At 40.8% G+C, this 26706-nt stretch overlaps 1 protein-coding gene across 7 annotated transcripts in view; it reads right to left on the bottom strand.

Moving 5' to 3' along the window:
• Window positions 1-26706, bottom strand: part of nrp1a (neuropilin 1a) — a 187658-nt gene that overhangs the window by 108703 nt on the left and 52249 nt on the right. The gene's annotated exons all lie outside the window — the stretch shown is intronic.

Genomic DNA, 26706 nt, shown 5'->3' with positions numbered 1-26706 from the left:
TCTGACAGTCAAGCTTATAGCTGAATATCTCCATCCAGGTGTTCCAGTGCTCCAACATAAGATTCAGCCACACAAGGAATTAATTGTGGATGCAGTGTAGGATTTAATCCATTGGTTGTTGTGGCATCATCCCAGCACTAGACTCATGTGATGCAGTTTATTATTCCATCACACCAGCATTTATAACAGTAAAATTTTTGGGCTGAAATTAATACAATTCTGAAATGTCAATTGCAACTTGCCTTTGAGGCAACCGGCAAGGCACTGGTAAGTCCAAAATGAAGGAAGCTTTCATATTAGCTTTCCAGCATGACACACATGTAGTCACTATGTCATCAGACTTTCAGCACCACTTTTTTCATGAGGCCTTGTGAACAAATAGTATTGTGCCACATTCTAGTAGTTATCAGGCTGCTTTGGGGAACCTATATATATCCTACCTAAAGTAATTGTTTTTACATCCTGTCATTCAGTTTGTGATGTAGAAAGATGGTGTAAAGGTTTGCACTAGAAATGGCTTTACTAGCTAGTTGGTACAAAACAATTTTTTCAGACTACTAAAATACCTTACCTTATTAATTATTCTTTCATTTACTTTTTAACGGAAAGTAATTATTGTAAAGAGTAGATTTGCGCTGGAGATGGCTTTGCTAGAATGATAAACTATACATTTATCTTGCATTACTGAAAAGAAGTTGGTTACTAAGCTGTTCTTCAACCTGTATCAACAGCAATTATCTATCAACAACACAACCAAGTTGACCAGTCAGTATTCTTATGGTATTCACACACACCTGTAGTCCTCACCACAATTACTGCAGCCTCCATGAAAACCGGACGTAAAAGTATGAATCTAGCCAAAACTCCAAATCTCCCCAGCTACTTCCCAGATTCTCCTAGACATATAAGATTAGGTCGGCAGCTTCACTGCCATTGGTCTAATGGCTAGGCTACATTTCAAGCCCTCATTCTCCAGCCAGTGCCACGTGCTACCATCCCACCACACCCCTCAACCCTCTTTCCTCGACGTCCATGCCCTGAAGACCACCCACACACCCACCCATCCAGTCACCAGCCCTTCCCCCATGCTTATCTGTCATGCCTTGGATAAGATGTTGCTGGGCAGATTGGTTGCTGCAAGGCTTGACTTCAGCCTGTTTGGTTATTTATATTTACAGTTTGTATATGTCTGTGCATCTGTCACATAGGTGTATATATATAAATCCAAACTCACACCTCACTGGTTGAATAATGCTTAATGTATCTAAACCCACAGTAGCTGTCCACCACATTGGGTCATTATATTAACATTAAAATGCAGCAGAGGCGATAATGTAGTGCAAATTACAGCACACTTGGTTTCCTGCACTGCCCCTAATGGCTCTGAGTACAGTCTTTTCATTGCACAGTAAAGTTTAATAGCATTATTAAATGAGGTGAAATATATCACCGCACGCATATGATGTAAGAGTGGATCTATTTGCATGGGCAAAGTAAACAGTGTGTTTAATGGATTATTGGCATGCCAAGGGGATGATCAACAGGTCTGTCAATGAAACAAGAGGTCCTGCATTGTATCACTAATAGGTTCAATGCTAGCAATCACTAATTAGAACACAGATGCCAGGAAATACTGTCAGGGGAACAGACACTGATTGTGGAATGGGGAAACCTTGTCAGACAGTTAATTCTTATCAAGATAAGATCAGCAGTAATGGTACAATATTAGTGTTATTCAAATGAATCATTAGATTCTCTATGAAAAATAAAATAAAAACAAACACAGGTTTGGTTGGATCTGTGAGTTGTAAGGTTCAGAAATGCACACAGCTTTAATCCCAGCCTAGAACAGATATTGAACCGAATCCTTTAAAGGCCAGAGATTGAGAGATTTCATCAACTAAAAGGACAGTGTGAGTTCCTGAAGAAAATAGAAACAGCATGATGACTCAAAAGACGACTCAACGCCTCAGATGAGACACAAAGGTTCAGAGACAGTTCACTCACTGACACCCAATAATCAATGTGCTTTAGCTTGACAGCATCAGATGAGTTTCTGGGGCACTGCACATAAGACCCGTTCCATCAATAAAAACAACTTTACTTCATCCACACAAGTTCTGTCATAGGTCAATAAAGAACAGTGCGTCAAAGGTTTCATTTTGCTAGAGTACGCTAGATAATCCTGCTAGAGTACATCCTGTGTTAGCAATCATTTACAGAAATGTTATGTCTCTTGACTGCTGGAGAGTTTTTTTATTGCAATATTTCCATCTAATTCAAAATAAATAGGCTATTCTTCTCAAAAATGCATTTTTATTTTAGCCATTTATTTTGTTCCATCTTTGCATAAAATGGATATTTGTGCACAATTTGCCCATCTTCATATTGTTTGAACGTTTTCTAATCTTGTTCTAAAAGGAGTTAGCAAGGAGAGCGAAGACAGCCAATGAAGCATTAGCACAACTTGTCTGTATGAATGTACTTCATTGTCACTAGATAAAGACTCTGGAAATGAAGCTGAATTCTTTCTATTTTTGCAATGGCATATACCAAAGTGGGACTAGTGTGTCTTTTACATTTTAGTGCCATTACCACACAAAAGCAGTGCAGGGCTTCATAACCAAGCACTCAGTTGACTTCATCCAGGCTTTCATACACTGGAACCTCGCAGCACAATAGCTCCAATGTTGCTGCTTACAGTAAAACTGACAATTGTATCCTGAAGGCTCTTCTCTAGCTTAGAGACATTCAATTATGTATCGGCTCACCCACGTACAATATTTCACACATACACGCACACACATACTCTATGTATGTTTTCATACATTTGACCTTGACTTCAAAAAACATTGTGTGTGTGTGCTGACAATGCTGCCTGTCAGGGAGTGACTTGACTGTTGAATTGTGTTTTTAGAGGCTTCACAGATTTACATGCTCAGCAGCCGGGAGACTTAAAGACAAGAGAGAGGGGGTGAGTTACCTATCAGTTGATGCTGCCTCTCTTGCATAATCCCACGCTTTCAAATGGAGGGAAAATGCTGATGAAGCTGTGCAACAGAACAATTGAAGACAGTAAAAGGAAGGGAGAAAGGGAGCAAGAGAAAGAGGAGAGACTGCCCTCTTTGGTGTATCAATGTAAATTCCTGACAAGGCAAGCCTCCCCTTCTTTACCAAGTTTGTGTTTTCCAGGCTTGCATTTTGACTGGATCAGCATTCTAATGAAAGACTGTGATGCCCCAAAGCTCTGTTTGAATCCCTGAAGAAACAGTCAGCAATTGTCTCTTTTGTTAATATGCAACTTCTGCCGTGCACCTGTAGAGAAACTCACAGGAAAAAGAAATACGTTTTCATCCTTACAGCACAGGAAAGTTAGTTTTTCACCTCTATCAAGCTAGTTTTGAAGCATGGAAAAAGATATGAGAAAACTTAAATTTAAAAACATTTTGTCCAAAGATTAGAGAACTAGGACGTCTGTAAGTCCTACTGAACTAATACTTTCCTCCCTTCATACTTTTTTATGCTTCCCTTCATCCTCTGGGCCCTGCATGAGCACCAGAATCCTTTGGATCAGGTGCAGAATCATCAGGAGCATGCAATGTACTTCAGGCTAGCCCTGTTACACCTAAACTCAGCCCAGAAAAACATTAACATCTCTAACCTGCACAACTTCAAAACTGTTCTCCCTGGTTTGCATGTCTCGAAACAGCCTCGGGGTCATTCATACGTCTGTTATATGTGTGTGTATGTGTGTGTGCATATCAGAGTGTGAAGCATGAAAACATTTTCCATTTACAAATTACTTCTGTGGAAATGGGTGCTGACCAGCTGGTACCTTATGTTTGTCAGGGCCTTGGCTTGTTACACGACGAACAGCAGGAAACTCTGGCAAGTGTTTGCTGTTTTACATTACCAAACAACAATAGGGAGCCAAAATTCTTCTCGGTATTTCATATCAGTTATTTACACACTGCAACGAACGTATGCACATGAGGATACAGTTTTGATAGGAGGTGTGATGATGCATATTTTTAACTCAACTCCACTCACTTTTAAGTTGCCATCAAGATTGGAGGCTGTGTGAATGGACAACATGGATAGCTAAAGTGTCCAGATTTGTTTATAAAGGTTCTTTCTTGCTGAACAGCTCAGAGTGACTATATTAGTCTGTGCACAGCAGGTTACACAACCTTGTCCTGCTTATGGCCATTATAACCTGTTCAGCTTGACCTACACTTTGTGTAATGTGCAACAAAACCAGTACCATGCAATGACTTATTCCTGCTTTGTCTAATAAAAAAATCCAATGCAAGGATTTCTTTATGTAACATAGTGCAACATGTGTAGGTAGGTCCATGCTTTTTGGCCATTGTCCTTTTGAAAAAGGGTTTGCAGTAGGTTTTGAATCTCTATGAAAGTTTTAAACAACACCTTTCAAGGTTTTGAGAAGTAACAAGTAGCTTTGAAAGTAATTATATTTGGGGAGCTGATCATGAACCGCAACATCCCGGGTTTGCGTCCAGCTGGGGACCTTTGTTGTGTATCATTCCCCATCTCCCCTCAGTTCCTGTTATCTCTCTACAGGCTATCTGAATGTGTTCAAACATGTATTAAATAAAAAGAAAGGTATGGCTTTGATTACAGCAATATATAGCACCTCAAACCCTGATCCTCTTCAAACAGTAGTACTGCTGCATAATTTGTAGTAATTTGTGTTGACTGACTGGAGTTTCACCTTGAATTCTTGGTTTAAAGCATAAGTCTGGTAATATTATATATTCTTCTTATTGTCAACAAATCCCATAAAAGACCAAACCAGACATGGAATTGATCCTACTTACTAATAAGTATTATGTGTATTATTGTGTATATCCAAAGCCTGATATTAGCCTTATTCCTCGGCCATAGAGCCCCACTGTTGTCCAAAAACTATTAAAAACACATCAGTGAGTCACACTGTTGCATTGAGAGACATGTCTCTTCATTATGATGAACATCTGTATTGCAATTTATTTCTTGTCAAATACATACACTGTACTGTTACTGAAAATTCTTACTGGAGCACCAGATGTGTGTTAATCCTCGACTGAAAACAGTCCCCTACAAATTCACTTTTTACTCCTGTTTGAGAATTTTTTGCTAAAAACTACAGTAACCAGCTGTTTCAGGAAATTATTAGGGATGCACTGATACAATACTGATATCAGATATCGGGTCCGATACTGATTCAAATAGCTGGATCGGGTATCGACATGGGGCCGATCTCGGCTGACCTATCTAGGAGACACACCGAGGGTCCAGTGGTGCCGTTAGATACTTTTCTCCCGTCGGAGCCGGGTTGCTGCTGTTGTGAAGCACAAGGCTTAGAACAAAGTGTACACTAACTTCTAACACTTTGAGTTAGTTGTTAGTTGTTGTATCTTTAGTAAATAGCAGCTGTCTCGAGGAACCCATGTAACCTCAATAAGACAGGCAATTGTGCCTAATCTTGCAAATAGAAAACCAGCTGTAAGTGGCATAAAATGTAACGACAAAACACCTCCGCTAATTAAATCCAATGCAACATAGAACTTCACAAAATCCTCTGACTATCCACTTTATAACTGCAGTAGTTTTGTTAAAGCAAGCAACTAATAAAAGTTGAGTTTCCATTTGATTATTTAGCAATGACTGGCAGTTAGCATTAGCTCTGCTTCTCAGGCTCACTTCGGGTACTGTTACTCCGGCACTGCTGAGCCTTCCGGTAAAAAATACAAGGTCTCAACATTACTGTCAGTTGCCTTAAAGTTGGTGTTCATGTCTCTGATGGAGAACCTGCTGCAGTCGGCCAACACCACCTAATGGTAGGTTCACTTGACTCATGCTCCATTCAGTGAATGTATCATTATAGCTGTCCTCTATTCAAAACAGTAACGTTATAAATGTGTGTGTGTGTGTGTGCGCTGCATGCAGTAACGTTAAGTGTTAGCCATATATATTGGATTGTAGTCCAAGACCAGTGTTGTTGAATCACTGCAGCTAAATGTTAGCAACACCAGTCAGCTGTATACTTGTTGTGTGTCTTGAACACATCCCACTCTTCCTGCAAACAAATTAATTAAATCACTCACTCATGAATTCGTGATTATATTATATCATTTTAAACAAATAAATATTTATTTGTTACATTTTGTTTTACAAAGTTAGGCAAGCAAAGTCAAGCCTGATGTTGCCTTACACATAAAAAAATGATGCCAGTCTCTTCCACAGAGCGAGGCACACAGCTTATTAATTAAACACTGGTATTGTATTGGTACTCTGTATCGGCCGATACCCAAAGTCAACATATTGATATAAGGACTGAAAAAGTCGGATTGGTGCATCCCTAGAAATTATTCTGCCTTTTCTTTACATTTATACCAAAATTTAATTATATTTTCATGTCCCATTTTTAAAGGTTTACTTCTTCAGTAGAAAGGCGTAGGCCTGGAGCTGAGAACCAGAGACAGGCTGGGGAAAAGGGGAATTTATTGATAGATGGACTAATGCATTGTTGCTTTTGGTCTTTTCATGGGATTTTTCATAGTGACAAAAATACAGTATATGGCCAGACGTACCATGTCACAATATTCAAATTAAAAAGGTTTGTGTGTCTGGTTTTTATCAAATCTTACCAATCTGGAGTCCAAATATCCTTCAGATATCATGGAACATAATGACTGAAGTGAATGCGGGAACCCTGATAAAGTAATTCCGGGAACTTTGCGCAACCCTGTTTACATGGAAATTTATTAGTAAACGCAAACACAAGAGCACAATTGCTCTCGGTTAAATTTCAGCAAATGTCAATACAAAGAATATACAACCTCTCAAGAACTCTTTCCTCTCTTTACAAAGCACCGTTTAAATGGTAGTCACCAGCACATAAAGCTGAATTTGCAAATCTGACCATGCTCATCACTGCATTAAATATGCAACGAGAAACATCTGCTGGGACTTGTACTATCTACCTAATGATATGATTGAACAAACTAGGGCAGAGAACGCTGCCGCCTGTCTATTTAGAAGTTCGGCTAGCGGCCCATGAAATCAAACTTCTGTGTACTCACCAGTCTGTGAACCAGTTGGCAAGAGATTGACATATCGAAAGATGAGGCAGTACCCTGATAAGCGAAGCTGGCATTTGTTTGAACATTTGCCCATTGCCTCCCAACAGCTGAATTAAACACTGGCTGGGAATCGACTCAAGGCAATCCACAAAGAGAGACAACCAGTTCCCCACCTGTTCCCTCCATTGAATTCATGCGTTTTTCAAAAGAATGCAAATCAAAGTGACTGTCTCCCAACAAAATGATGTTATCAAAGGATGGAGACAAAGCAGTAGCTAAAGGGAACTGGGAGAAATTGTTGTTTGTGGTTCTTCAGCATGAATAAAAACATAGTGTAAAACAGAATGATTGCAGTGGAAGATCAACCCTTTCTCCTGTATTTTTCCTTCAGATGAAAGACTCGTACCCATTTTATCACAAAAACACACACATTTGGCTTTGCACTCTACCTTCACAGCCCACGTGTATATCAAACATTCCTCTGTTTTACTGTAATTTCTTTCACATGATTTTCTTCCCTCTCTTTCTTTCATTTCTCTTCCCCCTTTCCTTTCATTCTCTTTTCTGCATGCCGGGGAAATGAAAACAGAGGTGAAACCCGGTGATTGAATTGTTCTTTATTCATGCTGTCTTCCCGTGTAAATATGGAGCCGTCGAGTGTAAACAAGTGAATTATGCAGCTGGTCGTCACAGAGAGCTCGTATGGAGATGTGGGATACCGTTGGGATACCGCACAATCCCACACTCGTTCCTGTCACATTTTCCTGCCATTCAAAACCCAAAACACCTCCTTTAAACAGTCACAACAGTCCTAAACAGGAACAGGATCTCATAAAAAACTAAAGAAAAATGCTCCATTCTGCATTGTGCTTTTTTTCCCCAAATTTCTTTATTTTACAGCTTTTAACCTGTTGACCAAAGCCAGCGTCTGAATGTAAGTGATGTTTTAACACCATTCTGAATTCTTTTGTTTGTTTCTGGGTTTTTCATGTTATAGACTGTATGGTTCAAATATAGATCTAGGTTAAATGCTGAAAGAAGTAATCAGCATTGCATATGTTAATTACAGATATGAAGATAGCAAACAGCTTCTTCATAATGACCTCCCCTGGGTCTCTGCATGGTTATCCTGCAGTGTGCTAATGGGGTTACTCCCAGCCCTCTGTGGATTTCCTACCACCATCTATGAAACCACATAAGCATTATCAGAGTAAACACTGAGCATTTACATATTCATTATTACAAACATGACCTAAAATAGTACTATTAAAACAGTGGGACGAAAGTTTTAAGATCCTTGAACATCAGAGAGTTTATAAAGAGACAAAAAAGGAGTCTACGAGTCAATGTTGCTCATGTAATTGTATTATTCCATTACCTGCAGGTAGAAACGCAACCAGACATCTACTGGTAGCTGAGCAATTTTGCTATCATACAATTAAGGTCTTGTTTTGTGCAGTTTTGGCCATAATTCCAATAACACAGAATTTGCCAACCTAGGTGCCAAGATATAGGAAGAATATCACCAGAAAGAAGAGAAACAAAAGTACCCAGATGATGAGACAGGTTTTTATGGAGGTGTAAACAAAGGCAAACAGTCAATTTTTTTTTTACACAAACTGTCTGGTGTAAACATCCATCACAGTTTACAGAACAGCTTCTTGGTTCAACATTGATCTACCATACTTGCCGTAGATGTGCAGTTTTCTTGTATAACTGATTCTTTTGGTCACTGGGTGCATGGCAACAAGCTGTGAACGCATTAGCAAACAGTTGCCTATTTACAAGCAGTAACTGTTTATCAAGCAGACACACGGAAACATTGCATTCTTATGGAATGCTTAATAGCATTAGCAGAGAACCCTTTGCCTGCCATTTGCAGCTGGGCAGGTACGGCTAAAAACAGCTGCTTGCTGCAAATGGAAATAATACGACTCAGAGCAGTGAAGCTGCAAAGGTATGGGTCGTAAAAAACTAAACAATGAGCTTAAAAGATGCCAAAAAAAGCTCTGTAGAGCTGAGGAGAACTACAGATTCGGGTGATAATTCTCTGTGGGTTTGTCACTATGAGTGACACATTTCACATTACCCAGTCATTCAACCCATTGTTCATATATAAAGACTGATTAATTCAGCTTTAACATCCCTGTGCATATTTGCGGCACAACCACCTCTTCGGGACATTCGGAGGCCTACACATGTCTACCTTTCAGCTCTTTCTGCGTTCCAGCCGACCTCTATGTCCCTCCCTTTTGTCCTCTCTACATGGGGAGAGCTATCTTGACAGTGGGAGATAAGCATCGGCCAGACGCTTTGAAACACAAGAAAGAGGTAAGCGAGAGAGAGAGTTGTTGCAGAGTACACACTCTTCCCTTGCAGCCATGTCTTGTTTGTACACTGGGGAGGTGGCAGGATCTCATGTTTCACCAGCTCTTGTCGCATAGCCTTACCGCTACACCGTCTGCTGCTGTCAGCCCTGTATACCCAGTTGTTACTGAACAGCGTGCAATGTGCTGTTGGACTGCTTTGCATCTTTCAGGTAAAGATGTGTGTTGCTACAAACAAGAGGAAGAAAGGAATAAATCAGACCCACAGAGAGCATGTGTAGGATTTGCTTTTCCCTGGCTATTTCATGCCCCATTCTTTGTTTCAGGCCTTCTCCTCAGCCTCTCAACTGATGTAACATGACTCTGGCCTGATGTCTATCTCGATCCTCATTACACCTACGTTGTCCTTTCCCAGACCCACATAGGAGATTCCCTGTCTCAGGTGGTCCTTGTCTCTCTCCCTTTTACCCCCTCCATTCTTTTGTATCAGAAAGCCGTTCCCATAAAGAGACAAGGAAGCTCATATGAATTTAAAAAGGTCAAGCTTCTAGTATTGTCATAATACTAGAATTTTGACTCGGTACCTATAGGTTTGCAGCAAGTTCAGCACAGCTGGGTTGTAATGACATTTGGGTGTCTGCTGGCAGCAGCAGCAGGCGCTATTTGTTTGGAGGAAATAGAAGAAATCCTGCATTGTAGCCAGAGTGGCTGAAGAAAGAAAGAAAGGGGTGCCACCAACAGAAACCAAAAGAAAAATACACAGTACTGCCACACTGTTTGATTTAGAAGGGATGTTCAGTATATGAAGAATAAATGTCTCTTCAATTCAATGATTGACAGGCTTCTAAATGAAAAAATAAAATCTATATTGGTAAGACACCAAAGTGCTCTATGCAGCAAGAAAACAAACTTGAATGGCACATCTCAAACAACTTAGTCCTCAAAGACGCTCTTCAAACTCTACGAACTTGACAGAATCACTGCAATCGAAGGCGCGCTCTCCACAGCAATCAAAGTCCTCTCCCAGAAGTTTAAATGGTTTGTGATGATGATTAGTTGACCACGTTGCGGAGCCGAGGAGTGGATGCAGATGTGGCTAATTCCAATGGCGCATGGAATGTTGATTGTGTGGCAAAAAGTGGTAGCAGCTAATCAATACAGTTACCACCGCTAGCCCTCGTGCCTGCATTCGAGGGCTCAGCACCTGTGACTGCAGCCCCGCACTAATTTCAGCTTGATTATCATCAGCGCTCATCTGTTTCCTTGCATTCAAAAACCCTCCAATTAGAGGACTTGGGCGCTGTTAAATCAAAGTATACAGCAGTGTATACAGCAGGGACAATTACTCAAGTGTGGGTTTTTATACAGCAAATTTTTTACAAATTCAATGTATATTTGGTAAAAGTAAGAAGATATGTGTGAACTCAATTGAACTGCTGTATGTGATCACACTTTCAAGTAAAGGTTTGTGAAGAGAAACTTTAACTTGGTGCAGTAAAAATATACTAAGAAATTTTGCAATACCCTCATACAATGCTAACCCTTGTAATGTATCCAGGGGGTGCCTAGCAACCAGAGGCTGCAACATTGTAAATATTTCATCGTATTGTTCCCCTCACATTCATGCAAGAATGTTTAACATTAATGGCATTGTTACCAACTGACTCGTGTTTTGAATTTGGAGAAGGCACCGGAATCTCATTTGAATAGCAAAATAAGTACCTCTATATCATGTACACCGCTCTGTAGAATAATGTATAGCCATCACACGTTGCCTATGTGAGGACAGTGCTCGCGGCTATCATTCCCCAGCCTTTGTTTTTCCCCCTTTTGAAGCAGGAGACGAGCCAGAGAATGACTCCATTAATGCAGAACCTATTTCTTCCGAATCAAAAGAAACACCCCACCCAATGTAATGACAACCTCTTCCATCCTTGCCTCTGGTGCTTTGCTTTTACTCATCACAGGAAAGGAGGTCATGAAGGTTGGGTTGTACAGTGGAGTATTGTGTAGAGTCAATATGCATGTGTGTAGTGATGCTTTCTTCCATTGACAATGCAGAACTCCTAGTACATTGCAAAGGGACATGCTTGTAATCCAGATGGTAAAATGACCAGCATGGACTATGAAAATCTTTTAAACCATAGTTTGTCTTAGATTTAACAGCAGAAATTACTCTCATAGGACACCTAAACATTGAATGTTACAGTTGCATTTCATAAGATCTGCTTCTGTTTTTCTTTGGCACTAAGTAGCCATTGAGAGATGTTTTGCACTGCACTTTGAACTTTTGGAGTTTCTCTCATTGGTGTCTGCTCAATAACTACACAACTCCTTTCAAACCAAATACTGCTGCTGCTAGGAACATAAAACATTTTTTTAGAGTTTTATGTTTAGGTGTATCAAATGTTAAATTAATATTTACTTTCTCCTCATATTTTCTACAGCCTTGTCTGTGTTTTGGTCTGTCTGTATGCTTTTATATGTAACCCTGATTCTTACTGTTTCTTCAGAGTTAAGTCTGACATTGACATTCAACAATCCTTTGGTTTAGAGGTCATTTTAGCTTCACCAGTCTGTCATCATTGAGCAGTTTGTTTGTTTTTTACTTTTTTGGTTTGTATTAATTCATAAAGGTGAACAAAACAGACATTTATCCACTGGGCCGCTTAAAAATGACATGGACTTAATCCCAGTGCTATTACAACTCTGTATTTAGTCTCTCTTGCATATGGTCACCTGTTGTGGGAGTCTGTGCTCAAACCACTGATGGTTACCCACTGTGGCTGGAGTCCTAATTAAAGCCAATGTGGAAATATTGTGAGGCAGCATCATAATGATGCTAATTGTTTGCTTTGCCCCAGGAAAAGTGCATCATGGGCATAATGGAATAATAAGAAGCCCTAATGCCACCCCCAATGGGATAGCACCTGCTTATTACATACTGAGGGCTATATTTAGTCACTGTAGGTGCTAATATAAGTTAACCATACACAGTATATATACATGTAATGGATGTTACAGTGAATTTCTGTGCAGCGCTCAGGCTATTTGTTTGTGAGCATTGCAGTTTGAAGGCTTTGTCTGGAGAGGACAGGAGAGGAGAGAGAAGAAGAGAGCGGCTCTTGAGGAGGGGTGGGGGTTGCCTTTCATATTCTCAGCATGAATCCTGCAGAAAGTCATTACCCACAACAATAGAATTTCTGCTCTATTTGCCTGGCTTTTTTTTTTTCCATCTGGCCTCTATAGTGTGCCACCCTCAGTCCAGAGTCTAAAGAAGTGCCCCAGACAAACAACTCTTTCCACCAGTCTTCCAATCACTTTCCCTTCCTGTTCTCATGTGTGAGGTTGTGTCGAGGATACACACCTGGCCTGTGCGCTTCTCATGTTTACTATTCTTATGCAACAAGATAAGGCCACCAAGGGCAAGGACACCCTCGGTTATGATTGCCATGACTGTCTGCCGGATTTCAAAATAGAGGCTTCTTGGTTTGACATCTCATCTAATGCGAAAAAGCAAATATTCAGTCCTGCCAGGCTGGAAACCATTGGAGACATTAGGCCCATAGTGTAGTTTGTGGTTGGTCATTAGACAACTGAACAATGCCAGTCCATTAGCTTGTACTTCTGTCTATAATTCATTTGGAAAAGAATGAAGCTGTCTATAGCACCTGATGAAAACCTGAAAATAATTTTCCAATTGTGTCTGCGTTGAACTCTCTGTAATCGTGTCTCATTGCTCTCCAACAATTCGACAGTTTTGGGAAAACCGAGATGCAATAATGGATCCAAACAAAACACTTGGCAAACTACTGTAATGGCCCAGTCCTCCCACTGAAAGCCCAGTATGTGGGAACTGTTCTAAAATGGGTGGGAGAGCTCTCATCTTTCCTCCCATCTCTCCTTCCGTAGCTTACTTTGCTTTTTCACTGTCTCCTATTAGCAGTCCATGAGAGTGGGAGGAAGAAGGAATGCTTTCTGGCATGGAGGTCCTTTTGTTGTCTTGGTGACTGCGGCTCAGCAATCTCAGAAAAACTCAGGACCCATAATACATCATCACCCTGGCTCCCCAGGCAGTCATCAAGAGGCTCTGATCCGATCCTCTATAGATCGTCATCCTGTTCCACAAACACAACCCAGAACAACATACCAGAGTCGCCATTTACTCCTGAAAATCTGCTTCCTGGCAGTTGTCCAGTGCCTTAACATTCACCAGAAACGTTCCTGTACTGCCGTGCGCATGTTCCCGTTCATCTGCAGTTATTTAAGTGAAGATTGTTTTTCTATGTGTGCCTATTGGCTTTGAAGTCCCTGTTCTGTATGCTTTGAATATGTCTCTGTTCCTCCAAGACAAAGCGTCCCTCTAATTTCTGCGTCTGTGAGCAATTTTGGCAGACAGCCTTAAGATTTACATAGCGGAGTGGCCCACCTGCTCTGTGTTTGTCAAGCGAAGAGAGACGGATACAGTGTCTTTGTTTTAGATTGTAGATTTGATTAGAAGATTACTAATTCATCCTTACAAAGCTTGGGTTACTTGAGTGCTCCATGTTTTTGGATTTATAAAGATCTTGAGTTGCTATTCCTGTGCTGATGTAAGTAGATAGCATAATGTAAATAAAGCTATCTGTAAAAGCTACAGTAGATTTCTCTGGATAATGATTAGAGGAAGCACAAGACAAACATTTGCAATAAGTTTCCAATAAACATACTTTAAGTTATGGAAAGGTCTCCATTAACTCTGGAATGCACAATTTGCTTCTCCAGTATCTGGCTCCCCAGCTCTGAATGTAGAGAGACCTGTTATTGCTCCAAATGTGAGCTCTTTATTCATTGTTTTTCATCTTAATTTCTGTTAGCATTTCCTGTTGAGAGTACACACAAGCACACACTCACATACATGCACGTGAAAAACACACGCTAAAACACACACACACACACACACACACACACACACACACACACACACACACACACACACACACACACACACACACACACACAGTTCCTCCGGCTTTATGAAACATTTCCCGGGAGGCTTAGTGACTGAAGAAGTGTCACGTAGATCATTTTCTCATTTTTCCTTTTGATGAAAGCTTGTTTTGAGAATCCCCCACCCTCTCTGAACGCAGAAACTAAAGTGACTGGAGTGAATGAAGACGCTCAACAGGATATCATAGCTGTCAAGGCGATATTACATTCTCTGAATTGTTTCTTAGACCACTGTTAAACTGAATTACATTGCAACTGAATGATCAACATCATCTGCATACAAATACGCATTTAGATTATGCAGGAATATAATAACCAAAGTTGAACTATTTCTCGCTGTTAAAGTTTCAGCCTAAATGGCTGCCATTACTCATGCATTCTACTGCCCCCAAACCTGATTTGAACTACATTCAAAGTCAAAGTATCGAAATAATCTACGCCACTGTGAGCTGACCTATTCTCGATGGTTTGTGGAAACCAATTCAGTCCTGCTTTCCTGATATGTGATGTGACTCCAGTCTGGCAGGGGTGGACAGGAATGAACGGAGCGATAAGGAAGTCCAGACCCTGTCGCCCACTGCCCGTCGCAGAAAGGCAGACGTGTGACAGATCATAAAATTAACAGCCTGCTCTTTTTTTTTGACATACAGAGGCACTGCACAAACAGAACTGCTGCCCAGAGATAGCAGGCAAAGCAATCACAACAAGAGACAGAGTGGGGGAGAGGGGCGAAGGGGGAAGAAGAAATGAGGGAAGAGCAGCAGTGGAAAGATGAGCCACATGTCCTACTTAAGAAGAAGTACTGTTTCCTGGAATTTAACTTCAGTAAACCTAAAATTAATGCAAGTTTGTGCTATTTGATGACAAAAATAAAATATTAATATTTTCTATTTGAAACATACATGCATTGGACTTGCAACTAGGAGACAACAAACGCATTTCAGTACATATAACACAGTGCATAGTATGGAGTCATTTCACACGTGCACTAGAAATCAAAATGCCGACTGCGGGATCTAGCGAATGGTCAGTTAACTTTGGCTATATGTGCAAAATGTCACAAAATGGTGAAAAATGCCTTACAACTTCCCAGAGTCCGACTAAGAGTTCAAAATTTAGATATTAAATTTGCAATAAAACAGTGAAAAGCGGGAAGTAACAAAGTGTCCAGCAAATATTTCATGATTTTGCTTAAATTCAAATGTAAGTATTTGTAGTTTATACAAGACCAATAGTCTATAGCCATGCTAGCAACTCTGTGAAGCTGTACTTAGGCAAAGCAGTGCTTTCGGCTAGCATGCATTTGCTGAGGCTGATAGGAATGTCATTAGTTTTGCATGGGGGGTCACAAAAGTTATTACAAGTGATCATCAACTCCTGTGGGAAATGCAAATGTCTATACCAAATTTCATGGCAACTTATCAAATAGTTGTCTAGACATTTCACTCTTAACAAAAAACATCAACCTCATGGTGGTGCTAAAGGTAAAGGTAATTTGGATACATCCTCTGGGAACCATAAATGTCTGTGCAATATTGAATGGGAACCCATTCAATAGCTGTCCAGATATTTCAGTCTGAGCCAAAGTGGTGGACTGACCTTGCCATCCCTAGAGCCATACCGCTAGCGCGACTAATGAAAGTACAGACATCTATTAAATGTAACAAATGAGAAACCAGTAGTGAAGACTGCTCCTTGCAACTGGACACCAGCAGTAACATTCACTGAAGCAGCCATAGGTACTGTCTCCCAGATATAATTTACAGATATCTATCAGCCACATTTTCTCTCACTGGCGCTCTGAGCTGCTCCCCTGGATGACCAACAGGTCTCAACTATGGCCATCTCTGCTCTGACTGATAACCTCTCACAAAGCAGGGCCCCGGTGTCACCGCTCGCCAAAGCAGGGCCATGTTTGGAGCACATTTTCTGCTTGGATGGACCCAATGTTTTTGGAATTCTATTGACTCTGCTTCTGCTGATCTGAGTAAGGGGGAAAAAAGAAAAAAGGCAGCAGCGGGGAAATGTATAAACCTGCTTTCGGTGATGGAAGGTGAGATTGCGAGGACTGGTGAAGCGGGTAGGCTGGGTCTCCAGGGTGTACAACCTGTGCTTGTGCCTTTGCCCCTTACGCCGCTGAAATGTCAAATCTACCCTTTTTGCTCAGTTCAAATGTTATTATTTTTTGCGCATGCAGTATAGTACAAGCCCCACCTGGATGTCTGTCACTCACCTTTCTCAATCTTATTCAGTCATCCTCTTTCTTACCTAGCTGCTGCCTTCAAGAACAGCCAATTTTTATCTCTTGCTTTCTGCCTATATAACTGCATTCTTTTCTTTCTTTCGCTCACCATGCTCATGAGAAATTAAGTTCCAATATATTGTGTTTATTTTGATAGATTTTATCATTAGTTTCATGTTCTAAATGTTCATATGTTGTATGCCAACATTTAGGTTTCAAAATACAGGAGGTTTTTTTCAGCGGAGGGGGGATGAAGTGAGAGATAACATTTACTCGAATTGACGAGCTGATGAGAACTACACTTGTTATTATAAGTGCAACAAAACCATCACGAGTACAAAGCCGATAAATACTTTATCAAACCACCTATTCAACAAGCATAAACATGTAGAAAAGCGATATTTTCAACTGCTTTGCCTGCAGTGTCCCATCCATCGCCAGTATATTTTACACAACCACAGCACACTGGTTAAGCTAATAACACGAAAGCTGTCTTTGTGTAGCCTGTTTATCTGAACTTTGCCACGTATCTTAAAATTTGGCAAATTCTTGTAAACTTAGCTGTTGGCTGAAAATTTTGGATCCGTGTTTATGACGATTATTCATAATAAAGGTTGAGAGCCAGGCAAATTACTGAAGTTTCCCACGGGATGAAAATGCAGGAGAAACCCCGGAAAAACAGGAGTGTTGGCAGGTCTGGTACTGTACATATTACTGTTAATAAAGTTTAAGAAAGACCTAATGTAGCTGTCAGGCTAACTGCTAAAACACTAGCCAGCCAGGAACATGCTAGCGGTAGTCAGCCACATTAGCTCTCCGCGCTAGCTTCTTACCTCTCAGTTAGCTTGGTCACTAGTGGGACAATAACTTCAGAAAGTTTTTTCAAAAAGCATATTTGTACAATCTACTCCTGTCTCAAAACTGTCTACAAACCATGGTTCTTTCATAGAGCAGTTTGTACTCCACCAGAGGAGGTTTAATAAAAGTGGATTGTGCAACACAGTTAAAAAGCTACAATAGCTGATTGTGTTATGGACTCTCCAGCTCTCTGTTACCTCAAAGGTCAGCACTGTCATGGTTTGCTATTGGTCAACTTATCAAAGTTCATAGACGATTTAACTCCCCCTGCAATCAAATTGACTGATCCACTGAAATAAATAGATTTTGCCGCAAAATTTTGCAGTTTAAATGCTGGTGTGACTGTGCTTTTTATATGTTTCAAATCAACATTTTGACAGTAAATTGGTTTTAGCATGAGAACATTAATGTTGACATTCCCACAAATTGTTGCTTGCAGTGTCACCGGTGCATTGCCTGCATATTATCCAGAAAACATCATCTTCAAGGCACTGATTAATATGTATAACTCCCCAACCTATCAGACAGTAAGCTGCTCTGTCCGCCAGAACCAGCACAGTTACAGTACCGTGAAGAGAGCACGGTTATGAAATGCCACATTGAATTTGGGCATTATGTTGAGACAGTGGAGTTGCTAGGCTCTGTGGGATTTATAACGTAATGAAAAAACTGCGCCTCGCTATGGTCTGTCTCATTTGGCCCCCACGTCCGTTTCCCATAATGCTGGGCCACAGGGAGTCAAGTGCTCTGAATGGCCCTCTCCCTCGGATCTAATGTGTGCCCCACGCTGTTGTCAGAATGACTTAGCTGTTACCTGGTGAGAGGTGCTAAATGTCACTAAACAGCTTTTTCACAACAGACAGTGAGTGGGGTGGCTCAGTAGAGCTGCTTCATGCTGCTGAAAGACAAGACTTTCAGAAACTGATGCTTACTATTTAAGGATGCAGAACAACACAGATACATGAACACCATGCATCTGTTTTTCTGTCCTCATCCTTCTTCCTCTTCTTGCCAGACATGCTCTCATACGCACATGCTTCGCTCGATAAAGCTCTAAGCCTGGGCCCACTTCAGCCATGCAACATCCTGACTGATGGCTCCCTCAGCAGCACTCTAAATGACTGTGCCCATTACCATTAGAAAATATGGAATATGAGCACTAAGCTAGCGTTGAGAAACATACACTGCCGATTAATCAGGGAGGGGGCCTTTCTCCTCTCTGACGTTAGCTGCTGTATTACATGGGCACAGGGGACAATTCAACGCTGAGGAGGCCAATAAAACAGCACACTGTCTTGGGGGAACCGAATGCTGCCAGGCCATCCGACGTCGCCGGAGCCCGGTGATGTACTGGGCCATTAAAACTCGGCGACACCCGATACTGGATGCCTGCAGGGGGCCGGGGGTCTGTTCTCATCTCGGCTTTTACAATCTGGTTAATTTCTAGGGAGGAAATCTATGTGCAGGGTTCAATTCTAATGAAGTCAGGAACATGTGTGTGAATGAGCTGGAGAAATGTAACTCTATATCCATATGGGTGTTGTGGGACACTGCTGTGAGCTAATTGTTGAAGGTAAAATGACATCGATTCAAATTACTTTAGAGAACTCTTTGCAGCTTTTAGTGCGACTCATCGCACACTGTAATTACCTGTTTGAGGAAAACAGAAGCTCCATTAAAGGATGCTATTTTTATTTTTTTTTCTCTTTCGGTTTTACTACAAAAGGAACAAAGCAAAGGAAACTGCTGGGATTGTTTTTAAGTTAACAACATGGCCCACCGCCTAACAAGGAGCTTGGGGGAATAACATGTTAAGTGGAGTTGTGAGCTAGAGTCCTGCACTGTTGTGTTGATGTTTATTGCCCACAAACAGCCAGGCACAGACTCTCTACCTTATCCTGCACATGAAAGCCTGGCCCGATTTCAAAGTTTCCAAAGAGAGCACAGTCTGCAAAACACCTGCGAGATAACACTCAGGGAGGATTAAACTGCCATTTGACTCTCTCTCTCCCGTTCTCCCTCTACCTCTCTCTGCCTCTCTCTCTCTTTTCATGTGTCGAGTCTCAAGTAAAGACTGCGACCGTGGCATTCCCGCTGGCTCCAAAGGCCGACTCGGCGATATCATTCAGAAGTGAGCCCCTCGGATTTGTTTACTTAATCCAATATTTATGCTCTGTGTATGTTTTGCGAATGCAAAACAGTTTGTGCCTCCAACAAACAAGACACACGGGCCCCAGATAAATGCAAAAAAATACAGGAATGGTTGAAAAAAAGAAAAAAACAGAAATGGGAAAATAAGAGTATTAGGTGAAATTCTGCAAGGAATGTTTGCAGCTTGCGGGAAAGCAGATAGCCGGAGTTGACCCTGGGAGGAATTATCACACTGGGCAAGTTAAATGTGTTCAACGTCTTTACTGTTCATTTTCACCACTGCTTGTTGACAAAGTAATGCACAAGTCTGGCCAGAGCTTAGTTAAATTGCAGTGTGTTAAATCACATTAAGCGAGCACAAAATTATACGTTATGTCTGTCTGCACGTAAAAACAAGTGGACTCAACAAAGACTGATTACTCCTCCGAGCTCAGCATAAACTAATCTAGCAGTCAATATGAGGTGATGCTACAAAACCCTCAAGGAAATGGTCCATTTGAAATATTCTCCCTTCCTTTGATCTCATCTTATCTCCTCCGGGGAAACTGTGCGTCAGATAGCCCCGGCTCTTGCCATATCCATGCCAAGCCATGATGTTTTCCCAGAGGGGAGTATTGGGTTGTCTCTGGCTCCTCTCTGCACCCTCCATGCCCAGATGAATTGGTCAAAGGTCTCATCTGCTACGGATCTCCCCCAGCCCACGCCTAGAAGACTTTCATGGACACACTGCCTGGTAGGACGCCTTATATGGCTCCAGGGAGCTTCTATGGCTGTCAGTGATTCAACCACAGCCTGGCGAGCGACTCACCATTACCATTTGCTCCAAGCAAATATGCTTTAACTGTAGTGCTCCAGACTGTGGATAATATGGTCATGCAGTATTTCTCTTTGGGCAAAATGACCAATCATCACATTTAGTTGAGTCTGGTTTTAAGGTCTTTGACTGTTTTTAACAAAGTCCCCTGAGGCTTTATAAGTGTGGGTCTTATCAGCAGTCATGCACATGGCAATAGCAGATAAAGCATCCTCTATATAGTACCACACACTCACAGACATGGATAAACACATGCACATAAACAGATAAATAGGAATACAGATCAGTAGCATAACATGCTATAGTGGCACACATCATTTCTTTATTTAACATACCACAAAACCAAGCCCTGATGCAAAGCTGCTGGGTTAGGATATGATGGTTCTCCAAAGATACATGTACGTCTCTGTAGGGTGTAAGTCACAGAGGTTCGCAGAGGACACCTCCTAAATAACAACAATCGTTGTGTGAACCTAAGATTCGAGTGAGCTAATTGCTTGATGAAACTCCTGTTGGGTGGCTGGTTTGTAAATTTGCAGGAATAAATGACCCAACCGTACAAACGTCTCTCAACTATCCACCTGACTCGAACCAGTTTTTAAAGATAGGTTTGGACTTTTTAAGTCAATCTTAATACAATTCTCTAATGCCATATGTACGTACATTGAGAGCTCTATGGTTGTCTCTATACTGTCTGTGAAGAGATCCTGTTTTGCTGTAACTACACTGTAGCTAGACTTGAGCAGTTTTAAGCCAAATTGATCTTACAAAGTTACTTTTTTTAGCATGAAATTCCCTCTTCGTGTTTCCCCTGACAGTGTTTCCTTGCTAAGTCAGACTCCTGAAGCCTCATATTAGTTTCAACTCAACTCTAGTATATATTTTTACAACAAGGTCTGTAGATTTTGTCCCTCATCTCTTACAGTGAAGTTGTGTTTCAAAGGAATCACTTCCTGGCACAGTATGTACATATGGCATGTGAGTATTATAAAAAGATAGACTTTTAAAAAAATGGAACCTATCCTTTAAGCAGCTGGGAAAAGCCAAGGCTAAACCCAGTTGTGATTTGCAGCATGGGAATCTGACCACAAATGTTGAAAATCCAGTGACTTAAATAAATCAGAATGAAAGGACCGACTGATTCATTAAAAGTACACACAGATTTCTAACTGACCTCTAACATGTGGTTCTCACAGCACTGAAGAATTATATTTAAAAAATTCCACAGCAGTGGGATTTTCCAGAAGCAATGTCCTAGTTACTTTGGAAAATCCACAAATCTCACTGCAAACAGTTTTATTTGATTTGATTGGATTTTTTTGTTTTATTTTATATGCACACACATAAGACTGCATAAAATCCAGATAATAAAAATAAGAAGGTTGTGACAGGAGAGGTCAAGAAGCCACCGGCAATGGAGTTATTCTAAGAAATAGTCCCTATATGAAAACTATTTACAGTATGTGTTTCAATGCAGTAAGCACTACAAACAATATTACAGTCATCTTCATTGTGTTTGTGGAGGCAGACACCTTAGAGACAGATATCTCACAACTTCAGTACAGTAGATGAAATCAAAACTACCTACTGGCTAGATTCTACTAGAGTTAAGTGTGAACCGACCCTATAAACAACCCTGATCATTAACATATATACATAGAAGAACAACTCAATCCCTTTAACACTACACCATGACCTCAGGCATGATGATGTGCACAATGAGGTAGAACATCATGTAGACTTAAGCTAAATGAGTTGTGAGGGCACTATTTATCATCAAAGGACTTTCTAATTACTCTTGATAGTTTTAACATGTTGAGGAGAACACCAAGAATATGAACTTTAGCTCTTATTGCCAATCTGTAGCTCAGGCAGAATTAAGGATTGGTCCTGTACATAATCACTTGGCACAGGCAATTATAAAAATAATTAGAATATTAATTAGAATTTCTAGTGCACCCTGTTGTTTTAGGAAATGAGTTTAATGACAGGGAGGCCTCCGGTCTTCATCCTTCCCAGTGGGGGCACGGTTTACCCTGAGAGCAGGAGTCGCGGCCTGGGGAAAGTGACAGAGCATACTGGGAATATAATTGAGAGGAAGAAGAACAAGAGAATCAAATGGAGATGAGGTGGAGTCAACGCAGGATCAAGCACAAATGAGAGGTTGTGTTTTAGGAGGGGCGTGTTTAATTGTGAGGCTAGAGGGATATTTATATAGTTAATGTCTAACCCAGAATCGTAAGCACGACATTATGCTCAGATCTTATTCCCAAGCAGCATGATATCATCTGGGGTCCATCTGAATCAAAAACAATGTGTCTCTGTGCTTTTGTGCTACTTCCTGTCACTAACATATGCTTTCAGAGTCCTGCTCTAAAGGAAATCTCATTTAGCTTCTGCATACTTTCTTTCATTCTTGCATTCAGCTTTGTAGTCTTGTTATCTTCCACATTTCTTTTTAGTCTGAGACCATTCTGTATCCCACAAGACATGCTGCTGTAAATCCAGCTCGAATGGGATCTTTCAATTAGCCCTGGTCTGTTTGCCTATAGAATATGAATACTTCCATCTATCTAAGCAAAGTGTAGAAGCGGGAGTCCTATTCATTTGATGGGAAGGTTAGTGAATAATCAAGCACAGGCCTGCCATGACACAGGATTGCACTGGAGACTGAGCCAGGTGCTCTGGTTCACAAAGTTATTTATTAACCGAGATCAGCATTCAAATTTATTCTGCTGCCGCAGCTGCCATTCCCACGGTCATCTCGCACTCACCGTATAGACATTCTGCATGTTTATCATCTCTCTGTCCCTTAGTCTTTATCGCTCGCCGTCTCGCTTGTTCTCATTTGTTATTTTTCCTCCGAGCTCCCCCTCCTCTGTTTTCATTTGCACAGATTGCAAGTCCCAAATAAACAAAAGTAGAGAAGTCTTGAATTTAAACAACACTTCTGACAGCGGATGAGTTCATGAGATGCCATACATATTAAAATCTTGTGTTGACAGTCACAGTCATGGGACATGAAGTCCTAGTTTTGCTGCATGTCTTCACACTGATAAATAATTTGTCTGTGAACTTTCAATTCTACTGTTAATTTATGAATAAAATCCCTCTCCCACATCTTTCAATTTACATGTAAGCTGTCAGTGCACGCAATAAGGCCACCGTCATGCAACACCCAAGAATCCATAAGGGTGATATATATTCACACTTGTCAGATGGAGTCGCCAGAGAGGACTGAACAGCTTTTTGTAACCTACATACAATAACACAGCACAATAACATGTCAGGCATCAAAGCAATTCCACTGGCTATCCAAGGAAACCCATTTCACTTCAAATCAGCCTGCACACAAACATTTTACAAACCCTTCCATTTGACTGCCTTTGAAAAATATATCATCGTGTGACAAATAAACCCACATGGTTCACCCATCCGGTCTATGTGAAAGCATTAACTGTGGCGATTGCCAATTTGCATGAGTGACTAGAGGTGTCTAAACAGTGAGGAAACAGAGCCTTGCCTATTATAGCTCTATTGATACCAATGCCTTGTGTGCCTCCTCTGAGCGCAAAGAAACGCCTTTCATCTTTTGTCAAGGCACACAATACTGCTTGTATTGTGGTGTTTTTTTGTACCAGCAAAGCTGAAATGATGAGATGTTCCAATGTGCCATTGTATGTTGTTCCATCAGGTTTCCATATGTAGCTGACAAATGACAACATCGCTGCGAGAGGCCGTTCTCTGGGCACCCCGATTTCTCTTTTTACATATTTGAGAAACGCACACTGATGCAAGAATGAATGATAATGCTCTTGCCTTGGGGCAGTGTGCTCTGCAGTATCACAGTGCATATCCCTATTCAGCCGCTTCAACTGGGGAAACAAAGAGGCCACAGCCAAAGAAAGGAGCGTCTGACTGCCTTTTACCACCTCTCCCAGTATTTGACAGTTTGAGACCTTGCCCATGGAAAATGCCATGCAGACAGGGATGACAGAGAGAAGAAGAGGATGGGGCCTTGGAGATGACACACACTCAAAGACTCACACACACAACAAAAATCACACAGCTATGTGCTACAAATTTAAAATTCAACTTAAACATCAAAGAAAATATGGGAAATTTCACAGGAATATACATCCGCCAGAAATTAGTAGATTGATCTGTTTGGAAACAAATGCTGAACTTGTATATTTATAGGAAAATTGTGGTTTATTACAACTTGTGGTCCAACCATGTTGGAGTTGGTGAACTGAAAGCAAACCTGGGATGCCATTGTTTGAATAATGCACTACTTGACTGACCTTATCATATCACTGCACTATGACCCTGTACATCAGAGTGGTAATAGGTGAAGTGGAGGCTGTTAGCTCCCTCTCCTCCTCCTCCACCCTTTCACCCAGTCCCTCATAAACCACTTCTTCCAGTTTGTTACTGGAAGTAGCTGTCTGCATCTTGACCTTGCCATGCTCCATTGATTTGGGTACTTGAAGCCCAGGTTGTCCGCATTTATTAAGAATGGAAGCGGATTGGGGGTTGGTTTGAGTTGACAGGTCTGACACCAGACACCAGGTACCTTCCCCCAATGTTCTCAGGTCTTCTGACACAAGTCTAACAGGCTCTGACAGGCTCTCAGAATGTAACATGTTAATGACGGAGTTTGTTAGCGAGATGTTACTAGCTCTGGCTGATATTGGTAAAGAGTCTGGGGGTTGGGTAGGATGCTAGAAGGTGATTGAATACCCAAGGTCCATGAACGCTGAACAAAGGGAGCATGGAGCTGAACAAAGGGAAACACAATATGATGTGGAAGAAGAAAGAGAGGGAAGAAAATTCACTTCTATGTGTGTGTCTGTACTGGGTATTTGCAGCAGGCATAACAACATATCAATCAATGGATTTAATCCATTTCAGATGGATTTTGATGCTTTACAGTAATCAGCACATTTTCCATTCAGCAAAAAACAGACCAATGAAAACACATAACTCATAACTTTGATGGTAACACAACCATTTAAGTTATTTTAGTGGTAGAGAGAAATTCTTCAGCTGCATTCAGTTAATAGATTCAAGGTATTCATCATGAAGTTGCTGATCAATTTGGCCAAACACAACGGAATTGAATTTGATACGACTTCCTAAAGTGGCAAACCTTTATACATCTACAATCTATTAAGCCTTGAAATCAGTATGTTCAGAGGTTTACCTTGATCAAACCAAAAATGTAATCACAGAATGTGTTTGGGAATTTAAAAAGCAGATGAGTCTTTGAAAGAGAAATGTGTGTGGCAGCAAGCATTTTACCTGGTTTTATGAAAAGAACAGAATAGGCTGACTTACTTTTTGATTTATCCTTATTCACCACCTCACACTTCATTTAGTCCTGTGCATAATTTCAAGAAGTTCCGAATAACAAAATTACCTCCATGCAAGAAGAAAAGGAGAAAATGACTTGAGTGTCCTATTCATTCTTCGGCGTAATTTCAGTAGAATGGAATTTTGCTTAAATTTGCAGTGAGGACTCTCAAATTGCACTTGCTCTGGGGTTCTAATCAAAAGGTACACTTCAACACACCATAGACATTGCTCTCCCTGGCCCACAAGTGACCTTCAAACAGCTAAACCCAATCACCGTTGGCAACTAAAATCATAGAATTAGATGTCATATTGAGTACATTAAGGGTCATTTAAATCCATTTTCTAAAAAAGCAACTTCCTGCTGGGTAAGTAAGGAGTAAAAGTTATTCTTTTGTTCTGATATGGACTCAGTGATGAGTCCACGCTGTTGCAGGGAAAAAATGTTTGATTCAAAAGCAATGAGGTTATAAAGGTTGAAATGAAAATTGTAAAAGCTGCATGTTGTAGATTTGTGTTTGTGGGTTTTTGTGAAAAAGGTTTGATTAGGACAGGTTATAATGTAGTGTGCTGGATGGCTGATGATAAGTCAGATATTGCTAGTAGATAAGGTAGTTCTCAAATGTTCTCCTGCCTCTGTTAAAGACTGTCCTCACCAAAAATCTAGAGCACTGATTGTTTACTGAAGTTACATGTAGGTTTGAAACTGTCCTAACAAGAAAAACATAATTTGTAGTGGTTGGTGGTTGGGTTGGAAGCTTGGATCAACAAAGCATGTGACTCTGACAGGAGAGGCTGCTCTTTGTTATTTCTTTCTTTAAACCATGACCGTGATTTTCTGTTTGCCTAAACCAGATAGCTTTTTCAATCTCAACCAGGTAG

Source organism: Thunnus maccoyii, chromosome 21, assembly GCF_910596095.1.
Source record: "Thunnus maccoyii chromosome 21, fThuMac1.1, whole genome shotgun sequence".
In the NCBI taxonomy this organism is placed as follows: Eukaryota; Metazoa; Chordata; class Actinopteri; order Scombriformes; family Scombridae; genus Thunnus; species Thunnus maccoyii.
This window is presented reverse-complemented; position numbering and strand designations above follow the sequence as displayed.